Below are 22,860 nucleotides of genomic sequence, written 5' to 3'. Positions count from 1 at the left end.
GGCTGAAGGTGGTACTAAACCGGGTGAGCCACCCGGGCTGTTCTAGATGCATCCCTATTGTTGCAAATAGCAAGATTTCATTCTTTCTTATGGCTGATTATGGTAATATTTCATCATATATATATATATATATATAGAGAGAGAGAGAGAGAGAGAGAGAGAGAGCTTATATACATAGATATATGTGTATATGTGCATATGTGTATATATATATATATTTCCCACTCTTCTTTATTTATTCATCTATAGATGGACACTTGGGCTGCTTCCATCATTTGGTTATAATAAATAATATTGAAATAAACATAGGGGTGTATATATCTTTTCAAATTAATATTTTCATGTCCTTTGGGTAAGTAGTCAGTGGTGACATTACTGGATCATATGGTAATTAATTTTTTGAGGAACCTCCATACTGTTTTCCACAGTGGCTGCACTAGTTTGCATTTCCACCAACAGTGCACAAGGGTTCCTTTTTCTCCACATCCTCACCAACACTTGTTGTTTCTTACGTTTTTGACTCTAGTCATTCTGGCAGGTGTGAGGTGATATCTCCTTGTGGTTTTTATTTGCATTTTCCTGATGATGAGTAATGATAAGCATCTTTTCATGTGTCTATTGACTGTATGTCTGAGAGAAATGTCTGTTCGTGTGTTCTGTCCATTTTTTAATTTTTTAAAAATTTATTTATTTATTTTATTATTATTTTTTTATTCATGATAGACATAGAGAGAGAGAGAGAGAGGCAGAGACACAGGCAGAGAGAGAAGCAGGCTCCATGCAGGGAGCCCAACAAGGGACTGGATCCCGGGGCTCCAGGATCACACCCTGGGCCAAAGGCAGGTGCCAAGCCGCTGAGCCACCCAGGGATCTCCCCTTGTCCATTTTTTTAATTGGATTGTTTTTCGGGTGTTGAGTTCTATCAGTTCTTTATATATTTTGGATACTCTTTATCAGACATATCATTTGCAAATATCTTTTCCCATCCCAGAGGCTGTCTTTTAGTTTTGTTGGTTATATCCTTCGTTGTATGAAGCTTTTTGTTTTGGTATAATCCCAATAGTTCATTTTTTATTGTTTCCCTTGCTTCAGGACACATAGCTAAAAAAATGTTGCTATAGCCCATGTCAGAGAAATTATTGCCTGTACTCCCTGCTAGGATTTTTATGGTGGTTTCAGGTCTTACATTAGATTTTTCATCCATTTTGAGTTTATTTTTTAAACTTTTTTTTTTTTTTTTCTTGAGAGAGAGAGAGAGAGAGAGTACAAGTGGGGGGAAGAGCTGAGGGAGAGGGAAAAGCAAATTCCCTATTGAGCAGGGAGCCTGATATCAGACTTGATTCTGGAACTATGGGCCAAACCTGAGCCAAAGGCAGATGCTTAATCCACTGAGCCACCCAGGTACCCATTTTGAGTTTATTTTTGTATAGTATAAGAAAGTGTTCTAGTTTCATTCTTTTGCATGTAGCTGTCCAGTTTTCCCAACACCATTTGTTGAATAGACTGTCTTTTCCCCATTGCATATTCTTGTCTCCTTTGTCAAAGATTTTAGTATATGTGCTGCCGAAGCGAGCACTCCTTTGTCAAAGATTAATTGACCATATAATTGTGGGTCATTTCTGGGCTCTGAAATGGCCCAAGCCATGAATAATCTCCAGTTATACACAAATGTTTTTGGGGAAAGGGCTGGGGAGGAGGAGGCACCAGGAAAAGCACAGTAAACAAGGGTAAGGTTAATGTGCAGATTTAAATCTTTGTCTTCAGGACACCTGGTGGCTCAGTAGTTGAGCATCTGCCTTTGGCTTAAGCCTTTGGCTTAAGGTCCTGGGATCAAGTTCTGCATCAGGTTCTCCACAGGGAGCCTGCTTCACCCTCTGCCTGTGTCTTTGCCTCTCTCTGTGTGTCTATCATGAATAAATAAATAAATAAAATCTTTAAAAAAATCTTTGTCAGGCAGCCCTGGTGGCGCAGCGGTTTAGCGCCGCCTGCAGCCCAGGGCCTGATCCTGGAGACCCTGGATCAAGTCCCATGTCAGGCTCCCTGCATGGAGCCTCTTTCTCCTGTGTCTCTGCCTCTCTCTCTCTCTCTCCCTGCATTTCTATGAATAGACAAATAAAATCTTTTTTTTTTTTTAAATCTTTGTCTTCTTCATTGATAAGAATTTCTAGAGATTTAGAGACCTCCTTCTCTTCTTGGTGCAGAAAGGAAGACAAATGTAAATTGCTCTTAAAAAACCAAGTAACTTCTACTTGGTTTTCAGGGCTTCTTTCCTGCCTGATGTTTTTCAAAAAAAAATCATCATCCTAAAATAATCCATATGCCAAAGAGATATATTCTGGGGTGGCAAATTCTGCTTCTCTTCATTCCAAATCATTTCTGACTTATCTGGATATTTGAGATTAACTCGCTATGATAATATCATGCGGAAGTCACAAAACAAATCATACCCCACAGTCACACAAATTAGTGGGATACATCTTAAAAACTGAACATGTTCTCCTTTGACTTGTTCTAATTTGCTTTCCCTGGAAACTTGCAGAGAAATGAGTATATTTGCTCTAGGTGGACTCTTGTTTTCTTATTGATATGAAAAGCAGTACAAGGAAATGGAGTTATTTTTCATGTGAGGAGGGGCAATCCTTGTAAATATAGGCAGAGCCAGTGCAAATTTATAAGGTAAGGACAGCCCAGATGGCTCCACGGTTTAGCGGGGCCTTCAGCCCAGCGCGTGATCCTGGAGACCTGGGATCGAGTCCCACATCGGGCTCCCTGCATGGAGCCTGCTTCTCCCTCTGCCTGTGTCTCTGCCTCTCTCTTTCTCTGTCTCTCATCAATAAATATATAAAATAAAATAAAATAAAATAAAATAGTAAATAAATAAATAAAAAATATATATATATAAAATCTCTTTAAAAATTCATAAAGTAAAAAAAATTCATAAGGTAAGAATTTTGAGGTGTGTATGAGTTTGCAAAATTTTCCACAAGACTCAGAAAGCACACGATAGTTAGGGTTAAATAATACATGTCCAAGCCGGGAAAGCAGAGACTCTACAATTTATAAAGGTGCAATAAGTGCACCATGACCTGCTGAAAACTCATCAATAATGGCTTATCTCCTGGCGGTTTATTTTTCCTATCCATAATCCTTCATCTGAAATATTTGGGCCAAATGTTTTGGAATGCAGAGCTCTTCAGGATTATCAAGTATATACTACATAGCATTGCAAAATACATCCAGCGGTCTGGGGCAGTACTTCATAATTAAACCCATGGATATATCCACAGGGAAATGTATGATTACTTATACTAAGTAGAATAAATACGGATCATAAACAGACTTAAATCAATTCAGGTCAGATTTTGCTGCCAAATTTGCTTAGCACCAGGGGAACCTGAGTGGCTCAGTGGTTAAGCATCTGCCTTTGGCTCAGGTTATGATCTCTGGGTCCTGGGATCGAATTCTGCATCAGGTTCCCTGCAAGGAGGCTGCTTCTCCTCTGCCTATGTCTCTGCCTGTCTCTCTGTGTCTCTCATGAATAAATAAATAAAATCTTATAAAAATTTTGTTAAGCACCAAAATTTGGTTTCAGAGACAAAACTCTAAAATTTCAGAATTGAGGCTGAGGGATTATGGATCTGCATGACCTTCCTCTGTATGATTGCAAAAAGCAAGCCATCACTTGGTACAATCTCATGAGTGGCTATAATGCTATGACTCAAGAATCTGGATCTAGGTAGGAATGAATTACTCAGCATCAATTCCTTCCTCACAAAGTGGATAAGTCTGTAATAGGAGGTCCTTTGTTGGGGGGCTATTTAGCGTATATTAGCGGGATCTGAAAATAGACAAGTAAGAACCACAATGCATTTGCGGGGTGCTTTCATCTGGCTCAGCAGAAGGCAAAACCCTATGAATCATATCCATCCAGGCAGGTGCAAGCCACAGACAACCGATATCTCCCAAGTGAATTTGAAAGGATCTTATTACCCCGGATCCTAAGAGGGTTGTTGCCCGTTGTCTTGGGAACCATAGGTAAGGATAATTAACCCAGCTCCTCATTTTAGTGACTCCTCGGCTCTTGATACAATTTCTCACAGACATGGGTGCCTAACAGTTGCCAGACCCGCATTTGGGATGTATTTCTCCTGGAGAGTTGACGTGTAATTGTGGCTGTTCCGTCCAGGACAGAGAGCATGGACCATGCTCTCCAAACAGGCCACACATTGGACTACCTCTGGTTTCTGTCTCTTGGGTTTCAAACTGGCAAGTGTGAGGCAAAACAACCTGGATAATGTGGTTCATAGGATGGCTTGGGAGCCAGGTGAGTAGCTTTGTTTTGTCCTCAGTGTGAGTATTCAGTATAGAAGGAACACACAGAATTTTCTGGACAGGAGCATTTAGTCATATCAAGTCATAAAATTATTATTTTACTTTTGATTTATTATTTTGTAGGGAATCATACTTTGATGAGGAATGTGGTTCCCTATACCGAATTTAATGTTTCAGCTCAACACACATTATTGTATCTTTGTGCCAGATATAAGCCCTGTCTGCAGAGTGGAGATGCTAGGCTACAGTAAGCCTGGTAGGATATATGTGTAATTAGGAATAGCCATAGGAAGCAACTTAGACTAATTTTTAAAAAATATTTTATTTATTTATTTGACAGAGAGCACAAGCAGGGGGGAGCAGCAGAGGAAGAGAGAGAAGCAGGCTCCTCACTGAGTAGGGAACCCAACATGGGGCTTATCCCAGGACCCCCGGATAATGACCTGAGTTGAAGCCAGATGCTTAACCAACTGAGCCACCCAGGCACACAGAGCTTTGACTAACGTGAGCAGAAAAGTGTGAGCAGAAAAGCTTACAGGAAAGCTTGTTGGCAGACTCAGCTGGCATGGGCTTTTGCCTACATGATGCCCTAGATGACTGAAGGTGGAGGACTCATCTCAGACCTATGAGGGTCAAAACATAGGCAAACACAGCAGGGTAGAAAGACCAGAAAATCCTTGTCCCCTGTTTCAATCTCTGAGCTGCTGTACCAAAATGAGACTGTCTGCCTTCAGATATTTATGATGTAAAAAACAGAACAACAACAATGAAACAGACCTCTATCTTGTTTGGCCACTTTGGTTGAGATTCTGTTCTCTGTAGCTGATCATAATTGTAATACACTATCTTAGAGTTTTTATCTCTGCATATATATAATTTCTAGCATTAACAACAACCTACGAGGCAAATAATATTATCCTCAGTTTTAAAAGGTGAAACGGGTACCTGGGTGGCTCAGTTGGTTAAGCCTCTGATTTCTGCTCAGGTCACGATCTCTGGGTCCTGGGATCAAGACCCATACCAAGCTCTCTGCTCAGCAGGAGAGTCTACTTCTCCCTCTGCCCCTCTTCTCTTTCTCTCTCAAATAAATAAAATCTGAAAGAAAGAAAGAAAGAAGAAAGAAAGAAAGAAAGAAAGAAAGAAAGAAAGAAAGAAAGAAAGAAAGAAAAGAAAAGAAAACAGGTTCAAGTAGGTCTAGGGAGCTTACCTCAGTACACAACTAGAAAGTGAGCACACATGGGGACAGATGCCCAGGTCTGGGGACTCCCAAACCCATGCTCTTTCTCCACCTGTACCAGGGGCCTCTCTCCAGAGTTCTTGGACTGGCAGAGAGGCAGGGTGCAGGATGGGGGTGGGGAGGGGGAGGAGACGACTGGTCCAAGTCTTTTATAGAAGCACACATTGTTACAAGGCCTTGAACCAACTCATTAACATGCGCTTGTTAAAAAATTGAAGGAGTTAGCTCAGATCCTACAGCTTTTCATACTTTTCCTCTGGGCACAATTGTTTTCAATTCCTGTTCATCAGAATGCAGAGCCACAGCTATTCTGTATGTCCCACTTACTATTCTGCAGCTCTCAACTAATAGTATTTCTTGATGTTCTTATATATCCCACAGTATTTTAAATTACAAAAATGCCAAATGCAATCTGTAAAATGCTGAAATGGGGAGGGAAATTATCTGTGGTGTCACTACCCCAAATAAGACAAATACAGTTTGCATTTTGGTGTGTTTTGTTCCCGTCCTTCTGCCCCTGTGTTTCAGCTTTGCATAGTGGTAATCATGGTAGGGAATTTTGGATTCTGTAATATTCATTTACACTGAATATTACATTGTAAGTATTATCTACAAGCTCCATGAGGGCAAAACGTCCTTTTTTTGTGTGTCATTGTATTGTCTGAGCTCAGCATGATATAGTAAAGCTGGCTCAATAAGTATTTGTTGAGTGAATAAATGTTGCTACATACTCTTCATAGTTAACATATATATGCCCACATAATGTACCTTTCAATGGATATGTCTTAGTTTATTTAATATGCCATAATTACTGGATATTTTCAGTTTTCCATTTTTTGCTCTTATGAATAATGTGTTGTTGAAAAGTTCTGTGCATATAGTCTTTTCTGTATTTGTGCTATTGTCTGAACATAGGAGCCTAGGGTAAAATATAATTTTTATGAGTCTAGATATGCTTTTTGAAAATGCTTTCAGAAAGGGTGGGAGCAGTTTACAATGGCAATGGCAATGTAGCAGTTTCTTCATACCCTCACCTGCCCTAGTTTGTGTTGTGTTTTTATTTATTTATTTATTTTTTAAAAAAGATTTATTTATTTATGATAGACAGAGAGAGAGAGAGGCAGAGACAGGCTCCATGCCGGGAGCCCGACGTGGGACTTGATCCTGGGACTCCAGGATCGCGCCCTGGGCCAAAGGCAGGTGCTAAACCGCTGAGCCACCCAGGGATCCCCATGTGTTGTGTTTTTAAATTGTTGCTATTGATTTCAGTGTAATAAGCCCTCAGTCAATTAGCATGCTTACGTAACCTCACTTTAGCATCCCAGGCATGGTGTGCCAAATACGTATTCATTAAAGTGTGAGCCCATGATTTTGGCCATGTCCCTAATACTCCCACTATTTCCCAATGTATCAAAACGCATGTGCGATTCAGTTGTATCTTAACCTTTAATTTCTATGATTGGCCTACATATGTAAATAGCAGTTATAATTATATATTATAATTTTATTTACAGCTTTTTGTTGTTTAGAACATTTTGAGCATCACATAAAAAAAGATGATTTTTACATTAGACCCTAGAAGTACTCATATTCTTGTTTTCTACAAAGTTGTTCAATGAAATTTATCTCTATATCTACATATGTTTCTATCGACATCTTTCTCCCTGGAAATTCATAGGCAATCCCAGCTCCAGGAAAACTATACTTTTCATGTGTGTTTAAAATTAATATTCACCAGAGACTTCACTAAAACTATACTAATCTTTGGACTGTTAAAAAGTGATCAACAGGGATCCCTGGGTGGCGCAGCGGTTTGGCGCCTGCCCTTGGCCCAGGGCGCGATCCTGGAGACCCGGGATCGAATCCCACGTCGGGCTCCCGGTGCATGGAGCCTGCTTCTCCCTCTGCCTGTGTCTCTGCCTCTCTCTCTCTCTCTGTATGACTATCATAAATAAATAAAAAATATATTAAAAAAAAAAAGTGATCAACAGAAAGTATTATTTCTTTATGGGCCATTTATCAAAGTCCATCACTGAATGCCATAAAGTGGGCAGTGTGCCAATGACTTAAACTGCTGTTTTCTTAGAAAAACTTCCCAAAGTTTTGGCCACAGAACCTATCTTAGGTTTAGGAAGGACTTAAAGTATCATGCCAAAGCAGACTGGACTATATAATGTGTGTTAAAGGGGCTCAAGATAACTGATGCAGGGATTTCTGAGCATGGAGAAGGGATGATCTTTGGCTACTCCTCTTGCCTTTCTTCTCAATACTCTGACAGGTAGCTACATGGGAGGTATTTATCTGCCCCATTTCTGCCTCTGCTTGGGGAGAAAGTGGAGCTGCTGTCTCCCTTGCCCCATGGAGGAGGGACCTCAGGTTTCTCCAGGGCCCAGGAGCAATCCTGTTCTTAGGCCAGACAGGTGTGACTGGGGGCAAGGCCAGGATAAGGAGTGTTGGAGGAGCACTCAGCAGCCACGTGACCTGTGCAACTGTGGCCAGCGTGTTCCTGAGAGCTGCAGCTGTCCTGTTCAATCTGCAGTTATGCACCAGGCCCCATGACCACTACCTCTCACTAAGTTCCCATCAAAACACACATCTTCCTTCCCATTAGGATCATTACTTTATCAGCCAGAAGATACTGACACATCTTCTAGTTCATCCCATGTGTTTATTTTACTTTGCTTTTTTAAAAAGACTTAATTTTTTTTTTTTTTTTTGAGAGAGAGTGCATGACCTGGGGTGGGGGCTGTGGTGAGGGGCAGAGGGAGAAGTAGAAGCAGACTCCCCAACCCCCACCAAGCATGAACCCCTGATGGGTGGAGGTGGGAATGGGGGTGGGTGGGTGGTGGTGCTTAATTCGAGGACCCTAGGATCATGACCTAAGCTGAAGGCAGACACTTAACTGACTGAGCCACCCCGCACCCTTTAATTTTACTTGCTTTTTTAAGATTTCATTTTTTTATTTGACAGGGAGAGAAAGCGAGAGAGCACGTGCATGAGAGCATAAGTAGCGGGGGGAAGCAGGCAGAGGGAGAGGGACAAGCAGGCTCCCTACTGAGCAGAGCCTGATGTGGGGCTCAATCTCAGGACCCCAGATCATGACCTGAGCCAAAGGCAGATGCTTCATCAACTGAGCCACCCAGGGGCCCCTTATTTTCTTTTCAATTAAATTCAAAACAGCACCCCCAAAAAGCAGAACTGTCTTTTCTAACATTTTCCTATTCCCCTAAATCACCTTTTCAATTAGCCAGAAGATAATGAGCATCCTTCTAACCCTTTTTCTATTATTTTGAATGTATATATATGTACACACATATGTGTATTAATTGCATAAAGAGGCTCATGCCAGATGTATTGCTCTGTACCTTGCTTTCTTCCTTAACAATGTGTCATGGACAACTTTGCATATTGAGTCATACAGACTACCTGTTTTTACCTGATAGAGAGCATTCCTCAAAATCAGTCAGTAGATATACTATAAAAATATGTGACTCCCAAATCAGACAAGAAAGACATTCAGAATTCAGCTTATTCGATCATTTATCCTCCCTACATTTACATAGGAAAAATTTCAAAAATACAAAACAATGGAAAGACTAGTACAGTGAACACCCATATACTCTCCACTAGATTCAACAATTCTTACCACTCTTGTTGGCTGTTATTTCATTCCATGACAGAATTGTATGGTTGTAAAATGAAAAGCATACAAAAAGAAGCAGGATTTATCAAGGCCCAGGTCTTAAGAATTACAAAGGAAAGATGTTTATAAATCCAAAGAGTCAAAGGAAAGTAAAAAATCCACCCAACCGGGATCCCTGGGTGGCGCAGCGGTTTGGCGCCTGCCTTTGGCCCAGGGCGCGATCCTGGAGACCCGGGATCGAATCCCACGTCGGGCTCCCGGTGCATGGAGCCTGCTTCTCCCTCTGCCTGTGTCTCTGCCTCTCTCTCTCTCTGTAACTATCATGAATAAATAAAAATTAAAAAAAAAATTAAAAAAAAAATTAAAAAAAAAAATCCACCCAACCGATTAACCTGGAAGATGCAGATTTCTATGAATAGAAGGAAGAATTAGTAATGTAAGGATGTGGGCAAAAAGCTATCCATTCTTGAAATTAGGGAGTGACTGGTGTGAATATAAAGAAGTTTAGGGATGCCTGAGTGGCTTAGCGGTTGAGTGTCTTCCTTTGGCTCAGGGTGTGATTTCCAGCGTACTGGGATCGAGTCCCACATCGGGCTCCCTGCATAGAGCATGTTTCTCCCTCTGCCTATGTCTCTGCTTCTATTTCTGTGTCTCTCAGGAATAAATAAATAAAATCTTAAAAAAAAAAAAAAGTTTAGTGAGCTGTACCTTGATGCATTTTCTGGTTAGCTATGCAATATCAAACATACTTTGAAGGCAAAACCCAAATGGCATAGGGTGGTATATGTGTTTTCCTTGGTGGGTGAAATGAAGAACAATTCTCATCTACAAATTCTGGTCTTGCAATGATCTGACATCTGTTCTCTAAAAATCACCGAGAAAGTAATTGTCTGCCTAGAGAGTGGACATATTTTGATTCCAAAGGAAAATTTAGAGTCAAATATGGAAATGGAATATTATACAGCAGGAAAATTGGATGAAATACAGCTATATTCAACAACTCAATTAAATCCTAGAAATATAATCTGTAGTAAAAATTGTTAGTTGCAGGACAGCCCCTGTGGCGCAGCGGTTTAGCGCTGCCTGCAGCCTGGGTAGTGATGCTGGAGACCCGGGATCGAGTCCCACATCAGGCTCCCTGCATGGAGCCTGCTTCTCCCTCTGCCTCTCTCTCTCTCTCTGTGTCTTTATGAATAAATAAATAAAATATAAAAAAAATTGTCAGTTGCAGACCACATAAAAAGTGTGATTCTATTTTTATAAATCTCCCAAAACAAGCAAATCCAAACAACATATTACTTAGGAAGATGTACATGTTTTGGGGGAAAATTGTTTTAAATATTTATTTATTTATTTATTTATTTATTTATTTATTTATTTATTTTAGAGAGAGAGAAAAAGCATGTGCATGTGGTGGGGGGAGCAGAGGGGAGAGAGAGAGAGAGAGAGAGAGAGTCTCAAGTCGACCCCATGCTGAGATCCTAACCTGAGCCGAAACCAAGAATCGGATGCTTAACGGACTGTGCCACCCAGACACCTCTAAAAAAGTTTTTTTTTTAAAAGATTTTATTTATTATTATTTTTTAATTAATTAATTAATTAATTAATTAATTAATGATAGTCACAGAGAGAGAGAGAGAGGCAGAGACACAGGCAGAGGGAGAAGCAGGCTCCATGCACCGGGAGCCCGACGTGGGATTCGATCCCGGGTCTCCAGGATCGCGCCCTGGGCCAAAGGCAGGCGCCAAACCGCTGCGCCATCCAGGGATCACAAGATTTTATTTATTTATTCATGAGAGACAAAGAGAGAGAGAGAGAGAGAGAGAGAGGCAGAGACACAGGCAGAGGGAGAAGCAGGCTCCATGTAGGGAACCCAATGAGGGACTTGATCCCAGGACTCCAGGATCACATCCTGAGCCAAAGGCAGATGCTCAACCGCTGAGCCACCCAGAAGTCTCTAAAAAAGTTTTCTTAATGAATTCATTATTTAGGATAGTGATTCCCTTGAAATGGATGAGGGTGGTTAGGTCTTGAAAGCACATGGCATCATCAAAAACACTGGTAATGTTCTATTGATTAACTGTGTGTTCATGTATTCGTTTTATATATGCTTTCAAGGGTATATAGATGGTACATTGTTTATATGTATCAAATATCACATAATAAAGTTGTGTAAGGGGAAATAAAGGCTAGACTTACAAAATAGAATAATAAAACATGTAGTTATGCACTATTTACACAGCCATTCTTTTAATGGCATTTATTTATTTATTTATTTATTTATTTATTTATTTATTTAAGATTTTTATTTATTTATTCATGAGAGACACACACGCACACACACAGAGAGAGAGAGAGAGAGGGGCAGAGACACAGGCAGAAGGAGAAGCGGGCTCCATGTAGGGAGCCTGATGTGGGACTCAATCCTGGGTCTCCAGGATCAGGCCCTGGGCTGAAGGTGGGGCTCAAACCACTGAGCCCCCTGGACTGCATTCTTTTAATGGCATTTAATTCTAATTTTTTTTGTATTCTAGTACACAGGAATAAGCATTCTTGAGTATAATTCTTTCCTTACTTGTGAGGATGGGGTAGATACCTGGAAATGGAATTGCTGGGTCAAAGGGTGAAAACCCTGCAGTTAAATGCAAGACTGGGGGGCAAGGTGCAGGAAGAGGGACTTGGAAGCAGGTGGTCAAAAGGTACAAAATTTGAGTTATAAATAAATACAAGAGACGTCATGATGACTATAGCTAACAGTGCCGTGTTATATACGAGAAAGTTAAGGGGGTAAATTTTAAGAGTTCTCCCCACAAGGAGAATACTTTTTTTTCTTTTTTCTTTTCCTCTTAAAAAAAATTTGTTTTTGAATTTTAAGTTAACTCTATAGCACATATAGGGCTTGAACTCATGCATCCTCCACCAACTAAGCCAGCCAGACACTTCCCTTTTCTCTTTGTATTGTATCTATATGGGGTGATGGATGTTAGTTGATCCTATTGTGGCAATCATTTCACAACAGATGTAAATTAAACAATCTTGCTGTTCACTTTAAGTCTATATAGTGATGTAAGTCAGTTATTTTACAATAAAACTGGACAAAAAATGTCAAACATACACAGGCAGCAGGAAACAAAGTCAAGATTAGAAACAAAGCTCTTGGGACACCTGGGTGGCTCAGCGGTTGGGCGCCTTCCTTCAGCCCAGGTGTGATCCTGGGATCCAGGATTGAGTCCCACATTTGGCTCCCTGCATGGAGCCTGCTTCTCTCTCTGCCTGTGTCTCTGCCTCTCTCTCTGCATCCCTGATGAAAAAAAAAAAAAAAAGAAAAAGAAAAGAAAAGAAACAAACCTCTTTCTGGACTCTGTGGTGCACCTGTTGCCAGTAATGAAAACACCTGTCTTATCAAAGCAAGTGCCCCACTTCAGACTGATTTGACTTCTCCCCCATCCTGTCAGTCCAGCCTGCAGGTGAAGCACAGATCAGTTTCAGAACAACAGGATGCAGAACACAAGAACTCCCTGTCCCGAGAGGCAGCAGAATAGGGCTTTGTCTCCCAGAAAGGCAAGATGGTTTCTATGGGGCTGCCTTGGGGCCAGGGCAGGGAGGGAACCTCTGCTGAGCTCCAAGTCAGAACCCAGAGTTCTTGCCCCATTTTTCATGCCACTGCCCCTGGGGCCCATGGAGGCTTCTCTTATTTCTCTGAGCAGATTTTGAAATGTGTAATCTTCAGAGTGGAAATGCTTAGCAGTTGCTGAAAATGCTCTTTTGTAGACTGTAGGAAAGCACAAAGGAATACATACAGCATGTACCCAGAATGAATAGAGTGGGTGGTAAAAACTGAGATAATGTCAGTTACCAGCTATGCCAGCCAGAGTCCCTTTCTTCCTACCTGAACACATCCAAAGAAAACCCCAAATCCAAGTCTTTGAAATATTTGTTTCAGTTCAGATACAGAAAGAAATTAAACATGTATTTTAGTGTGTGTGTGTATATATATAATATGCCACCCAAACACATGTAATAGCAACATCAACCCCATATACTAGTAAATCAGTGGCATGTAATTAAAACATATTAAAACTTAGAGAATGTCAAGTTTCCCTCAAATAGCTTAACCTTTTTTTAGTGTCTAGCTATTCTGAACTGGGGCCCAAACAAGAAATACATGTTGTGTTTCTTCAATGTCACTTAAGCCTTTTAATTTATAGGTTTCTTCCCCTTCATTTCTAATGCCTTGCTGGCTGTTAGGAAATTGGATCATTTGACTTCTTGAGTTTCCCACATTCTGGATTTTGTTGATGTATCCTGTCAAGTGGTGTTCAACATATTCCTTTCTTCTAGTTATTCTTATAAATGGGTAGTTGGATCTAGAACCTTGGTCAGACTCAGGTTTGCTCTTTCTGGTCAGAGTGTGTGATTTGTGGTGGTGTGTATTTCCAGCAGATGGCACATAACGTCTGGTGATCTTTTCTACGATGTTAGTGACCACTGATGACTGTTGCTTTGATCCACTGTTTTTATTAGGGTTTTGGAAAATGCTGATATTCAAATATTGTCAATCCTCATTTGTTGGCTGGAATAGTTTCTTCATCAACTATTTAGTTATCCTGAGACATGGTTTGTACTTGTCTTAGCCTGGATTTCCCAGGAAGCAGAGCCTTGAGTTATGGGGCTTTATTGGGGAAAGTGATCTTACTGAAAGTGAGGGACAGGAGAAGCAGAGAAAGCCAATAGAAGGGAGACTCACTCAGTAGGCTGCTGCTTCAGGCACCTGCTTGCTTGATGAGGGTGACTTGATTTCTGAGAAGCAATATATATGGAGTCTCAGGATATTTCATTTTGTGGGGAAAAAGAAAGGAATATTCATATGAGATTGGGCGTGTTCAGGGCGGTATGGCTGTAGACAAGAAAGGAATATTCACATACAAGCTTTTATCCCTCACTGGTGGAAGCTTAGACAATGAAACCTTAACTTACCCAGTCTTCAGGGCAGTGTATGTATGGGCATCCCCATCATGGCACGACAGGGAAGCACTGGGGTGGGAGGAAGGAGATGAGCCTTATTTTCAGTGATTTTTCTTCTTGAGCCTTAAAATTTACCCCAGTTTGGCTGGTGGATGCTTCTAAAAGTTAGCTCCAGATTGTATTTGAGGTCAACCTTAGTTTTTTTTTTTTTTTTTTTTTTTTTTTTTTTTTAAATGTTTATTTATTTATGATAGTCACAGAGAGAGAAAGAGAGAGGCAGAGACACAGGCAGAGGGAGAAGCAGGCTCCATGCACCGGAAGCCCGATGTGGGATTCGATCCCGAGTCTCCAGGATCGCGCCCTGGGCCAAAGGCAGGCGCCAAACCGCTGCGCCACCCAGGGATCCCTCAACCTTAGTTTTTGATAGCTTCCCTGTTTCCTAAATTGACAACATATTCCAGGCATATTTTTAATATTTCTTGCCTGTGATCGAAAATCAACCACTTCTCCAAGTAGATATAGTTCTTCTTAGGGAAATATAGTATTGAGAGACCACAATCTGAAATCTCGGAATGCTTATTCCTACCAGATTGGTCAATGTTAGATGAGTATTTTGAATAAATAGACCTTATGATGTAGGAAAAACAGGAGGGTTTAAAGCCAATGGCCAAGAAAAAATTCTTGAGATGTCTTTGGTGCAAAAAGGTGATTTTTATTAGAGCACAGGGATAAGACCCATGGGCAAAAAGAGCTGTATTTCAGTCATAAACAGTGGCCCATTATATACCTTTAAGTTGGGAAGGGGTTAGGGATAACGTAAGCCTCTTGGGTATTTCGAAAACAAGATTTCCAGGATCCTGAGGGGGCTGGCTATTGTTAGCCAATATTGTTAGCCCTTTCTCTCTCTGTGTGTCTATCATGAATAAATAAATAAAATCTTAAAAAAAAAGATTTAATTAATTAATTATTTATTTATTTGAGAGAGAGAGAGAGAGAGAGAGAAAGGCAGAGGCACAGGCAGAGGGAAGAGCAGGCTCCACGCAGGGAGCCTGATGTGGGACTCGAACCCTGGGTCTCTAGGATCCTGCCCTGGGCTGACGACAGAGCTAAACCACTGAGCCACCTGGGCTGCCCTAATATTGTCTTTTGGTCATAGCAAAGTGTCAACATTGAGGCAGCTGAACTCCCAGAGGAAGGTCATTCTGCCTATTTCAAGAACTTGTCAATGAGCTATAAGTAGTTAAGAAAATTTAATAATTTTTCTTCTGCCTATGATTCCCACATCACTTGGATTTTTTTTTTTTTTTTTTTTTTTTTAAGAGAGAGCAAGAGAGCATGAGGGGAGAGGCAGAGGGAGAAAGAGAGACAGAACCTTAAGCAAGCTCCATGCTGAGTGTGAGGATGACCTGAGGCTGGATCTCATGACCCTGAGCTCATGACCTGAGCCTAAATCGAGTTGATGCTTATCCTACTGAGCCACTCATGCAACCCTGGAAATATATATCTATGTTTTAAGAAAAGTATGCCATGAAAAAAAAAATTAATAAAATAAAAAGAAAAGTATGCCATGAGTTCTAAATAATAATTCCAACTCAAATTTAATATTGCTTAACTGCTTTGGTTTTATATTTATTTTTTCATACTAAAAAATTTTGATTCTAGGATGCCTGGGTGGCTCAGCGGTTGAGCGTCTGCCTTTGGCTCAGGGCATGATCCTGGGGTTCTGGGGCTGAGTCCCGCATAGGGCTCCCTGCATGGGGCCTGCTTCTCCCTCTTCCTGTGTCTCTGCTGTTCTCTCTCTCTCTCTCTCTCTCTGTCTCATGAATAAATAAAATCTTAAAAAAAAATCTTGATTCTTAAGGCCATTCACATAATTACTTCTTACTAACATTATTATTATTATTATCAAAAAGCAGTTTAGTTTAGTTTATTTATTTATTTTTTAAGATTTTATTTATTTATTCATGACAGACCGTGAGAGAGAGAGGCAGAGACACAGGCAGAGGGAGAAGCAGGCTCTGTACAAGGAGCCCAATGTGGAACTCGATCCTGGGACTCTGGGATCATGCCCTGAGCCAAAGGCAGACGTCCAACCGCTGAGCCACCCAGGCTTCCCATTGTTTAGTTTTTTTAAAACATTTTCCAGGGCACCTGGGTGGCTCAGTTGGTGAACTGCCTTCAGCTCAGGTCATGATCCCAGGGTCATGGGATGGAGTCTTGCATTGGGCTTCCTGTAAGGAGCCTGCGACTCCCTCTGCCTGTGTCTCGTTCCCCCCTGCTCTTGCATGCTCTCTCTCTCACTCTCTCAAATAAATAAATAAGATAAAATAAAAAAAAAAACATGTTTTCCATCCTTAGAGTATATACCTAAGGAATGTGGAGTTAAATAATTGTTTTAAATTCACCTCACATACTTTCCACTTCCATGGGAAATTACTGTTCTCTTTTTAAAAATTGTACTGTCTACTAGGCTCAATCTACTCACTTTTTGAAATAAGTTGTTGATAGGTAGCCCAGAAGTCTAAACTGAATGAACCTGAGCTTTATTAGAAGCACTCATTCATTCCATTACTTCTGGCAGAGGTTTGGGTGGGAAGGAAGGCAGGAGGGTTTGGCAGTCATATGCTAAGGTGTCTTCAATGAGCCTTCTTGGAGGTTTTTCTTTGCATGTGCAGGAAAATATACATAACACGAAATTAGGCATTTTAACCATAAAAAAAAATCTTATTTATTTATTTGAGAAAGAGGGAGTAGGGGGAAGAGGAAGAAGCAGGCTGCCCGCTGAGCAGGAAGCCCGACGTGGGGGGCTGGATCCCAGGACTCTGAGACCATGACTTGAACCGAAGGCAGACGCTTAAGCACTGAGCCACCCAGGTGCTCCCTTTTTAACCATTTTTAAGCATACAGTTCAGTGGCATTAAGTATACTCACACTATTGTGCAACCCACACCACTATCCCTCTCCAGAACTTTGTCATCATACCAAAGTGAAATTCTGCACCCATTAAACAATAACTTCCTATTCCCTTCCCAGGATTTTTAACGTGACTCCATGGAAGGCGCACCTGCCGGCCAGTTGCAGGCTTGGGCACTAGGACGCCGCTGCCTTCCCGGCGAGCAGGGGTTCCCGCGGTGACTAAGCAGGCCCTGGGGTTAAGGCTCCCGCCCTCACCTATTGTCCCAGCGGGAGGAACCGGTATTTCCGGATTGGGGCCTCAGACCCTGTGATCCCGGCTAAGGGTGAAGTTCGTGGGGGAGGGGCGCGGAAGCGTATCATAAAACTTAACTCGCCACCAAAATCACCAACCCGCTTCTTATCCCACCCACCCCCAAGCAAGAGCAGAGATCCCAGCAGCGCCAAGCACCTGCAGTCACGGCCCACGACCATCCCTCCGGGGTCTTGGAAGGGTAGCGCGGCGAAGTGCTTCCTAGCGCACAGCGCCGAGAGGACCGGGAAGCCGGGCCGAGGACGGGCGGGAAGGCGGCAGCACAGCCAATCCCCTCGGCCCCCGCGCAAAGCAAGCTCAGCCGCGGGTCCCCGGAGCAGGGAAGCGGCCGCGGGTTGGATGCCCCCGCTGGAGGCCCCGAGGTCCCTGCGGCCACAGTCCTTGCCCCACCGCTGGGTGGCGCCTGCGAGCCCCCCCCGTCGCTGCCAACACCCCAAAGCAGGGCTGCAATAAGCTGCGTGTCTTGCCCCAGACTAGAACCTGGCGCCCTTGGGGTCTCGAGGGAGCAGGTGACAGCCGCCGCCCGCCCTCCTCCCCTCCGGGCCGCGGCTCTCTGGCTCTCCGCCGCCCACTCCCCCTGCCCCCACCCTGGGTTTTTTTTTTTTTTTTCCTTTCTCCCAGACCTCCAAACAGGAAATAGCTCGAGTCCACAATAATACACAGGAGCAGCGAGCGAGGCCACTGGTGCCCGCCCATTCCCTGGGCAGCGTCCCGCACCCCGGCTCCGGCCAGGCGCCGCCAGCGACCAGCGCGGCCGCGCGAGGGACACCCGCCCAGCAGCCGCGCCGCGTCCGAGCGCGCCCCCGCGCCCCCGCGCCCCCGGGAGCCGCCCTCGGCCGCGTCCGCAGGCGAGTACCCCCTCCCCTCCCCTCCGCCTCCCCTCCCCCGCCCCCGCCCCCGCCCCGCGGCCGCCGGGGCTCAGCCGCCGCCGGGATGCCCCCCACCGCTCCCGGTCCTGCGGGCGAGGGGTGTGCGGGGTGCGGCGCGGCGCTGGCACCGGGATCTGCGCGCGGGCGGAGGCGGGGGGCCGCGAGAGGACGTGCGGGTTGGAGCTCCCCGCCCCCGTCTCCCTGTGCTTTCGGGGTGTACTTTGTTGGGCACTGGTATCTTTCCTCTCTGGGGATGCTTGGCGGACTTCTCTGCCTGGGAGCCCCCCGCGGGGGACCGCAGCGCATCGCAGGGTGTCTCTTGGGGGATCGCCTGGAAGAGGGTTCGGGCACGCACCTGGGGCAGCTACAGGTGCCCGTGGGAGCCGCCGTCCTTTTCCTACCTGGCCTGGCGCCTTCTCCCCCAAGGAATAGGGGCTCTTTCACTTTCTGTTGAGCTCTTTAAAAGGGCCTCCGGTTTCTGCCGGCGCGGCCGGCGCTGGCGGCGGTGGGGAGGGCAGGAGCTCGTGCCCTGGGGCGAGGGAGGCGCCGGTGAGTTGCAGGCAGGTGGGGGTTGCGGGTCGGGTCCCCCGCGGGTCTCAGCTACGGGGCTGGCGAACCCCGCGCGGCCGAGAGCCCGAAGGGGCCCGCGGGCCACGGCCACCTGCGGGGCCTCGATCTGCGCCCCCAGCGCCGAAGAGCCCTCCCTTTACCAGGCTGGGCGTCGTCCGTATTCAAGGCTGCAGGGCTCTTCTATAGGGAACTCAGCGAAGCCGAGCAGGAGATCTTTATGTTGGATAAAGGCCACTGAATTCCAGGCATTCTTCGAGCTTGAGAAGGGTGTTCTCGGGACTGTTTTTGAAGTTTGCGGGAAGGCTTTCTGCGAAAATGCCTCTCTGTCCACCGTCCTTACCGACGGTGGCACCTTCCTAGTCCCAGAGGTGGGTGGGGACACTTGGGAAGCCCCCGGCGTCGGGCACTGTGTGGAAGTTTCTCAACGCATTTTTACGAACGGTGGTTGGTGGGTAATTTCCGTCCTCAATTAATTCTCTTGAAAGGTGTGACTAATCCTCCCCATTTCCTAGTGAGGGGACTGTGGTTCTAGATGGTTAGATTGATAGGGGGGATAGTCTTTTTACTCCGAAGTGCTCTGAGGCCCAGCGGGTCCAAGTGAGATCCAGGCACTAGCTGTTTCACCTGGGGGCCTGTTTTTGTTTTTTATTAATATTTTATTTATTTATTTGAGAGAGAGAGAGAGCACAAGCAGGTGGAGCAGCAGAGGGAGAGGGAGAAGCCGACTTCCCACCGAGCAGGGAGTCCTCCCCCAGGGGCCGGATTCCAGGACCCTGGAATCTTGCAGGACCTGAGCCCAAGGCAGATGCTTAATTGACTGAGGCCAGCCAGGCGCCCCTGGGGGCCTGTTAAAAGTGAGCCCAGACCTGCCGATTCAAGATCCCCAGGGGATCTTTTGCACAATAACATTTGAAAAGCACCACCTAAGGTATCTTGGGGTGAAACATACTGTCCCGTGTGGAGAAGGGATTTATAATTCACTTCCATACATTTTCATCAACTGCCACATTTGAAGTGGAGTTGATGAAAATTTTGCCAAAGCAGGAAAAACACGCCTTTATTTTGCCAAAGCAGGAAAAACACGCCTAAGCTGCTAAGTGTCAGGCTACTCAACGAGATTTGGACATGTGGTTAGCACACGAGCCTGTGAATTTTTTGTTTCTGGATACTTTTATTCTTTAACTGTTATTATGATAAAATATACATAGCATGAAATTCACCATTTTAACAGTTTTACATGTAGAGTTCAGTGCCATTAAGTACACTGACAAGGCAACCATCACTACTCTCCATTTCCAGAACTTTTTCATTGTTCCAAAAACTCTACCTGTTAAACAATACCCCATTCTTCTCTCTCTCCCCAGCGCTGGAACTACTGGATCCTCTAAAAGGTATTTTTTTGTAGGGTCGAGAAAAGGTTGAATGGGAATAAAGTAAAAGTAAAATCATGTTCCCAGAATATGTATAAACATGTAGGGATTTCTGGGTCACTGTCTTTGTGGCCATGGCATGGTAGCTTCAGGTACTTAGTGTGCATATGCTTTCTTTTAATAGAGACAACCAGAAATCCACGAGGGTTTCCTTTCTGTTTTGGCAGCAAAGGAATGAAGCTACCCAAGGCTCAAACTGCACTGATTAACTAGATGCACATTAATATCTAGATGCTTGTTGACGTTTATCTCTACGCTTCCTTTAACTAGCTTTATTTTAGGTATCCTGTTTATACTGGGTTTATTATTATTTTTTTAACAGTGACTCAAGTACTTTTTTGAAAGTAGTTGGAATAAACCTTAAGGAAAAAGTTGCTGCTTGGTAAATATAGGAATACAAGGTCACAGCAAAACTTCAGAAAGTAGATTGGAAATAATTTTCCCAAATACCTCGAACTATGTATTTTGTTTCTGCCCCCCCCCCTTTTTTTTAATGGTTTTATTGATTTATTTGAGAGAGAGAGAGAGCTCAGAGGAAGGGGCAGAGGGAGATGGAGACTGCCTGACAAGCAGGAAGCCTGATGTGGGGCTCAATCCCGGGACCTGAGCTGAAGGCAGATGCTTAATTGACAGCCACCCAGGTGTCCCTTTTTCTGCTTTTATGTTAAATGAGTCCAATGGTCCAACAACATTATTTCTAGTTGTAAAAATGTTTGTATAATTGAGGAAAGTCTTGTAATAATGAAAGTCATTGACCTGCATCTGCTTAAAATTGTCCAGCTTGCAATTTGAAGACATACATTTAAGTGAGAACACAAATATGAATTGACAAACTAATAAAAGTGCTTTCATTCATGAGCTAAGAAAGTCATTGTTATGGAGCAATGATGTGGTTTCAGGCTGCCTGGCTGGCTCAGTTGGTAGAGCATACTACTCTTGGGGTTATGAGTTTGAGCCCACGTGTAGACATTACTTAAAAATAAAATCTTTAAAAAAGAGAGAGAAAAGAATGTGGTTTCAAATATATACGTGATCAAGGATATTGGGAAGATTTACTAAATAGCTGAGTGGTGGGAAATCCTTCAAATTCTTCCCAGATCCTTTTTTCTTTTACTCAGATACTTTTCCTGTGTTTTGGCTTTTATTGGAACGAGGCTATCTACTTGTAGGAAGGAACTTACAGCTTCCTTTGAATGAAAAATAATTTAACTGGGCAAGATTAGATATAAATTCTCCTTCTTGAGGAGATTGTTGTATTCGAAGAAATTCAGATTCTTGTCTCCTTGTAATTGCAGTAAGTAAAGGTTTCCCTTCTTCCACTGCGTTTTCTTCTTAAATAGCAATATAGTCCAGAGTTTTATTTGGTGAACAAATGCTATTTTGTAGTCCACACATGAGAAAAAAAATTCCTTAGAACGTGTCCAGTGAATGGTTTTTTCAGTGATGCCAGGAGAATCATTGGGGAGTTTAGTAAAAATGGGTAATGTTGGTCAACATTCTCAAGATCTGAGGTTTAGTAGCCTGAATGTCTGGAAGAACCTACTGGTCTCCATAGGAGAGATCAAGGTATTGGACTACTCGATTTAGAGTCCATGCCTATTGCAAATTAGGTATTTTCAGATACATTCTCATTAAATCTATGTAATGATCTGGGGAGAAATATTTCTTTTCCCCTCATTTTACAGATGAAAAAACTGAAGCTAGTGGTGGTCTTCCTACTCTAGACCATGGTTCTTCTCTATTGCTCTTTCGTGTAGAATCGCCCCTGCCTACAAATTCCCCTTCACCTCAAAAACGAAATACATAGCCGAAATGAAGAAGCTATGAATTCATTAATATTTTTTGGAACATCAGGTACTACATGCACTAGGTCCTTAGGCAAATAAAAAGATGAAGCAAAACTGAAATAAATTCCCAAAGAGCAAAGATTTTTAAAAGCAAAGGGTTCTTTTCATGGGACCACAAGATCTCTGATGAGTGATGAATCAGATTATACTTGGCTTGAATGCAGCATTGTTGTAGCTGGTCCAGCTTCCGGAAAAATCAAGACGTGGGAATTCTCCCTACTGAGATGAGTCAGCCTAACCATCTCTGCAAATCGGCCAGTCAGTATCTATGTGGCACCCCTAGATGCTAAAGAGTATGGAAAAAAGGGTGCAGGATTTAGGTGCAGGAGGAACATCTGCCCTCAACAGTTAACTGTTTTTTTTTTTTTTTTAATTTTTTTATTTATTTATGATAGTCACAGAGAGAGAAAGGCACAGAGACACAGGCAGAGGGAGAAGCAGGCTCCATGCACCGGGAGCCCGATGTGGGATTCGATCCCGGGTCTCCAGGATCGCGCCCTGGGCCAAAGGCAGGCGCCAAACCGCTGTGCCACCCAGGGATCCCGTTAACTGGGTTTAATAAACCTCATATAGTCCGAGTGGCACATTCCGAAATATAAAATTAGGGGCATGATTATCTCCCTTTGAGATAATAGTAAGAACTCTAAAGAACTGTATTTGCAAACGTGCTTGTGAATTTTATTTTATTAAAAATTTTTTTAAAGATATTTATTTATTCATGAGAGACACACACAGAGGCAG

The 22,860-nt window shown here is 43.3% G+C and overlaps 1 protein-coding gene and 1 long non-coding RNA gene across 4 annotated transcripts in view; one reads left to right on the top strand and one right to left on the bottom strand.

Annotated features, from left to right (window-relative positions):
• The window catches only part of LOC140640096 (uncharacterized), a 43,883-nt gene extending 25,672 nt beyond the window's left edge, over positions 1 to 18,211 (bottom strand). Inside the window, exon 1 of one of the 2 annotated variants that reach the window (XR_012036747.1) lies at positions 17,542 to 18,211. This is a non-coding gene — a long non-coding RNA (uncharacterized lncRNA). Of the gene's footprint in view, positions 1 to 5,277; positions 5,422 to 17,541 lie in introns of those variants that run through there. The other variant, XR_012036751.1, reaches the window with a different exon arrangement.
• TJP2 (tight junction protein 2) overlaps positions 18,124 to 22,860 on the top strand; it is a 123,747-nt gene continuing 119,010 nt past the window's right edge. The window contains exon 1 of one of the 2 annotated variants that reach the window (XM_072838803.1): positions 18,124 to 18,251. The gene's annotated coding sequence lies outside the window, so the exon portion shown is untranslated. Of the gene's footprint in view, positions 18,252 to 18,750; positions 18,822 to 22,860 lie in introns of those variants that run through there. The other variant, XM_072838814.1, reaches the window with a different exon arrangement.

The sequence above is a fragment of the Canis lupus genome, chromosome 1, assembly GCF_048164855.1.
Source record: "Canis lupus baileyi chromosome 1, mCanLup2.hap1, whole genome shotgun sequence".
Lineage (NCBI taxonomy): Eukaryota > Metazoa > Chordata > Mammalia > Carnivora > Canidae > Canis > Canis lupus.
This window is presented reverse-complemented; position numbering and strand designations above follow the sequence as displayed.